The following is a 6,361-nucleotide window of genomic DNA, read 5'->3' on the forward strand; positions in this document are numbered from 1 at the left end:
TTTAAAGTGATTCAGAAAGGTTTCAAAGAAAAAAATAAAAGTTAACCAAAATATGATCATGTACTGCTGTCCATAGCCAAATTTTCATGCATTCCTTCCTACATTGTGTGTGAATTTTAGATAAATAGATGACAGATAAATTAATAAACATGTGCGTACTTTTACTGAGGTCCTATAGTATTGACAGGTTTTGTCTTGGTTTGGTTTGGTTTTTTGGGTTGGTTTTTTTTTTTTCTTCACTTTTTATGGCAGCACCTATGACATATGGAAGTTCCCAGGCTATGAGTCAAATAGGAGCTGTAGCTTCCTGCCTATGATCTGGAGTCACAGCCTCAGCAACTCCAGATCTGAGCCACATCTGCAACCTACACTGCATCTTACAGCAATGGTTGATTCTTAACCCACTGAGCGAGGCCAGGGATTGAACCTGCATCCTCATGGATACTAGTTCCACAATAGCAACTAGCATATTGACAATTTTTATATCCTGATTTGCTTAATAAATGTTTTGTCATGGATATTTTTTTTTCTTTTTGGGGCCACACCTGTAGAATATGGAAGTTCCCAGGATAGGGGTTGAATCAGAGCTGTAGCTGCAGGCCTACACCACAGCCACAGCAACACCTGATCCTAGCTGCATTTGCGACCTATACCATAACTTGCAGCAACGTGGGATCCTTAACTCACTGAGAGAGATCAGGGATTGAACCTGCTTTCTCATGGACATTATGTCAGGTTCTTAACCCACTGAGCCAAAACAGAAACTCCTGCCGTGGGTATTTTTAATGTATTTTAAATTTTAAAAATTGGGAAATTGTTTTTTAATGGCTTATTGATATAGTTTTTTTCAATAGCACGCTGCTGTGAGAACTTCAGCTTTTGCCATTTAAATATTAATTATACATTCCTTAAAATTTATCTTGGTATGCATCTTCAATTATTACCTTAAGGAATTTATCTTTCTAGTCATATAAGTATTCAAGATGATATCTTTATTGAAAGTCTGCTATATATCAGGCATTGTGGTGTAAGCACTGGGAATGAAATAACGAATGAACATAGCCATGGTCCTCATACTTAGTTTAAGGGAAAGACGTATAAACACTAAGTTGGCATTAAATAAATATAGGATTTCATGTCGAGAAAAATTATATGAAGAAATCAGAAGAGTGTTACGACAGAAAATCATGGGGATAGAGAGTATGCAAACCAGCTGGGATAGAAAATTTCTTCCTGATTTAAGATATGGCAATTACACTAAGACAGGAAGCATGGGAAAGAGCCAGCCAAGCTTGATCCTGCGACAGGACATTTTAACTGAGAGAGCTCATGTGCAGAGGATTCATCTTAGGTCAGGTTTCTGAGAAGCAGAACTTGACACAGGTATTTGGAAGAATATAACTTATTGAGGGATTGCTTTTCAGGGAAAACCTCTAAGAGAGGGAGGAAAACAGAATAGGGAAAGGGCAAAAGATAAGTGAGGATGTACTCTTGGATAAAATTTAGTGGTGGCCTGATCCATAGTGGAAGGGCTCTGGAGTAAATGACACTGAAGAGCTCTCCCCTCTATGGGTAATATGTACTTGTGTAACAGTGTGTGTCAGTTATTCCCTGGCTGTGGGCTACATTGCAGGGGTGGCAGCTCCCGTAAGCCAAGGCTGACTTTTCAAAAACTGGAGGCAGCTATGTGTCTACATTCACAGCAGCTGAAAAATGGATGCCCAGACAACTATATCTACTATAAGCTCTAAGGTAAGAGAGAGTTAAGGGCTCTTCAAGTGCTAAAATAATGCCAGTAGGTACTGTAGTTACCTTTGTTGAGTAATAAACCAGGACAAATTTAGTGGTAAGAAACAATAGCCATTTTATTTTTCTTATAGAATCTACAGATAAGAGATTCAGACTAAAGATGAGAGAGATGATTTTTTGGGGGCCTTAGCTGGAAAGAAGCATGAGCTTGAGCTGGAAAGTGAAATCATCTGTAGCCTTCTTTACTTACACATCTGATGATTGGATAATTTGAAGGCTGTGCTCAGCTGAAAGTGTCAACCACAGCATCAACATGTGATCTATTCATGTGGTTTGAGTTTTATAAAAAGCATGGCAAATGACTTCTGAGAGGGAAAGTCCTGAGAAAGCCTCCAGAGGGAACAAACTTTCCAACCTTCATGGCTTTTTTGATTCTAGCCTCCAAGGTACACAACATTATTTCCACTATACTTTATTTACTGAAGAAATCATAAATACACTCAAATTCAAGGGAATTGGACACAGATTCCTCTCTCAGTGAGAAGAGTGTCAAAGAGCTTGGACCATTTTTAAACCATCACAGAAAAAGGGGAAGAGTTTTTAAAAATGAACACAGACAGGCAGAAGGGAAGGTAGGAGGGAGACTACTTAAAATTTAAATTTAATTTTGCAGTTGCTAAGTTCATTGAAATACTTAAGTGAACATATCAAGTGTGCAGTTGGAGAGATGTGACTAGAGCTCAAAATAAAATTCTAATCATGAGATATTAGTGATTAGCTATACATAGATGACCAATAAGGTAATAAGTTGTGAAGTTAATATTTTTAGAGTCTCTCTGTCTCTCTCCCTATGTGTGTGTGTATATAGTTTAAATTCTTTCCAGATATGATATAAATTTATACCCTCACCAGAATAATAGAAAAATGCCAGATGCAGATACCTTTATTTTACCTTGGTTCCAGATAAATTTTCATAGTCCTCATATTTAAGGTCAGCCACTTTGGGATTGTTGCTAAAAGATCAGTCCCTTCTGTCCATGTTCAAACTTTGCTTCTTAGGTCATTGTACAAAGTCCCAAATTCCTCTTCCAATATTGCTTCCATAATACAGCAGCATATCGAATCATAATGAATTTCAAGTATCTTCAATGTATTTGAATTTCCTAAACTTCATATATAGGCTAAATCTTGTTTTGCATTAGATCTCAATGGAAAGGCTTGAACAGGACCACCATTATTTAAAGAACTAGAGATGATAGGGTATTGAAAAGTTTGGGGTTAGTAGATATAAGCTATTATATTTAAAATGGATAAGCAATGAGGTCCTACTGTATAGCACAGGGAATTATATCCAATCTCATGGGATACAACATGATGGAAGATAATATGAGAAAGAGAAAAAATATATATATATATATATAACTGGGTCACTTTGCTGTACAGCAGAAATTGGCACAACATTGTAAACCAATTATAATAAAAAAGTCATCATGAACTATATAGCTAGTAGGAGGATAATGTGCCAATGGCTATACTAAATATTTAAAAACTTAAAAAATATAGTTGTGAGCTCAAAAAATGTTCTGGATCCAAAATAAATGGACCTCTCAAGTGAGACTACATATGCATAATTCTCAACAATGAGTGATTTGGGCCCTAGTGTTACACTGTCATTATAATGCATTTTTGGTTGTCACAGTTCAGATGGGGTGAGGTGGTACTACTGGCATTTACTGAGTAGAGGTCAGGAATGCTGCTAAACATTCTACAATGTACAGGACAGTTTACATCAAAAAAATTAGCCAGTCCAAAATATCAATAATTCTGAGGTTAACAAACCCTGCTATATATTGTCTCCAGAGTTTAAACTTCCCTTTCTATGGATTACTTTAGTGTCCAGTGGGTCTTTCTTATCAATTTTTTATGATTGCTGATCCACAATGAGAAGGCAAATATAAAGTAGAATATACAAAGTCACCAACTTCAAATTAGCAATGGAAGGCAACCAGAAATTCACAGAATTGATGAGTAAAGGTAGATTCTGAAATGTGAAACAGACAGAGTCATTAATAATCAGGAATTAGAAGTAGTAAAACTTGAAGAAAACTATTAAAGGAATATGCAATAAAGCATCATATCAGATGAGACAAGAGGACAAGGATAATGAATCACCATAATGGTGAATGAAATTTAAGACATTACTGAAAGGGGAAGGCCAGCACTAATGGATTAAGTAGTAGATATAAATTGCAGCAAATAGAAGACTGCAATTGGGTACTGTAGCATTTCTTTGTGTAAAACTACTTTGATTTAGCATATTAAACAGGAAATTATTTGTTAATCTTATTTGATGTAATATTAACAATTCCGTTCAAAGAATAGACATTGGAGAGCATTTTGGACACGGTCACAGTTCAGATTAAATGAAGTGACTTTTGGGCTTCATTGCAATTTTTCAACTGTTTCATATTTGCATGATAAATATACACACATATAATCCATATCTCTGTATTAAACAGGGCAATAGGAATAATATGAAAGTTATAACTAGGGAAATAATTGTGAGATATGCATCAACATGACTGAAACACATGCTATACTATGTAAAAGCTAAAGAAACAATTATAATTTAAACTAGATATTATACAAGAAAGAGGAATGGCAAACTGGTAGATTCTCATAAAAGCAATGACTTCACTGCACTAAAAACCTTGAGAAATTAGTTAGGCATAAGATAATAAAAATACTAACAGAAAAGAACCAAAAACATTACGGAGTCATTATTTAGGCTTGTCATCATATTTTGAAAAATCAAAAGGTAGCTCATTCAATGATAAACTTTGTAATGTTTTGATAAAATTAATGGTAAACCTTAAAATATAATGAAGTTCTCATAATGAACTCTTCTCCTTAAATAAATTTAGTTTAATTTTAGTTTTAAGATTTGGGAAGGAATAGTGGTTATCTTGTGAGTTAGGAATCTGCACTTTATGGTTAAATACATATACAGTCTCAGTAGAAATAGGCACTTTTTCTATTATCCAAATTCTCTTAAATGAAAATAGCCAACTGAGCTGTAGTATACATATAGCTATAAAAATGTGGGAATCATAGAAACCAAGGCTCCACCAAAACTACTTATATACTATCTGTCTGAAGCAGAAATTACTGTAATCAACTCACACTTTATTATCACATGTTATTCACAAAATTATAATTCTAACTCTGGGTGCCCTTTCCTGCAGTCCCACATGACTCTGCAGAGGCTAAAATTGCTCAACTTGACTGTCTCGCTAGCACTCAAATTCAAATTATCTAGAACCTAGCCCTTAATAAAAATAAGCTTCTGTTCACCAAATAATTGACCAATTGATAGGAAGGTAGGTAGGTATAAATTCTTTCTATTATTGACTCCATCATTACCCTGTTTACTTGGGATTGAAACTCAAAATTTGGCTTCTCTTACATGTGAAAGTGCTTTTGAAATGTGGAACTCAGAGTTCCCGCCATGGCGCAGTGGTTAACAAATCCGTCTAGAAACCATGAGGTGGCGGGTTCGATCCCTGGCCTCGCTCAGTGGGTTAAGGATCCAATGTTGCCGTGAGCTGTGGTGTAGGTTGCAGAGGCGGCTCGGATCCCACGTTGCTGTGGCTCTGGTGCAGGCTGGCGGCTACAGCTCCGATTAGACCCCTAGCCCGGGAACCTCCATATGCCACAGGAGTGGCCCTAGAAAAGGCAAAAAGTCCAAAAAAAAAAAGAAATTTGGAACTCAATGAATACAATACGTTTTACATAGACATATCACAAACTGACCTTGGCCTAGTAGTTTTTCCTTTTAGTAGCTCTTAAATTTATTGTGTTGGTTCCATTTCCTCCGCCTCTACCCATGTATGGTACATAACATTTTAGTCTAACTTAATACAACCTCCCATTTGGTTTCCCTGCCTCCAGCCTCTGCCCATCCATTTCATCTTGCACACTGATGAAAAATAATCCCCCTGAAACACCTATACAACATAGCTGAAAATACTTAACCTTATGTTCAAAAGCCCACCTTAGTATGGCCTTAATCTAGCTTTCCAGTTTCATCTCTCATCATAATCTTTCAAGATGTTTGCTGCCTATTAACTTGTCTCCTAAGAAATCCCCAAAAGATACCTCTGTTCATTTTTACATTCCTCCTGAAATGACTCTTTCCCTCTCCACATAAATGAAACTTACCCATCTTAAAAACTCTTGCCAAAGTCTACTGACTCTTTGTGCCAACCGAAATAATAACACATTATCATTCAGATGTCAATTAATATTCACCTAGAAAAGCAACTCAGTCAACTTGATTGATTGATTGAATTTATGAAGTTGCCATTAAAATTCACGTAAATATATAAGTGAAGTATTGGTGCTAGAATTAGTATTTTTAATGAGTGTGGTTAAGCAATACATAGTCTTAAAAACTACAATTTGGATGATTCTTGCTTATTTAATAAAAAGGGTCCAGAAAAATTATACAGTTCAATGCATGTTACAAGCAGAATGCTATACTAAGGGCAAATGCTAAACTTGTCGTCAAAGGCACTCGAAATTGCCAAACATAGCACAAGCAAAATGGTGA

Source organism: Sus scrofa, chromosome X (genome assembly GCF_000003025.6).
Source record: "Sus scrofa isolate TJ Tabasco breed Duroc chromosome X, Sscrofa11.1, whole genome shotgun sequence".
Classification (NCBI taxonomy): Eukaryota; Metazoa; Chordata; class Mammalia; order Artiodactyla; family Suidae; genus Sus; species Sus scrofa.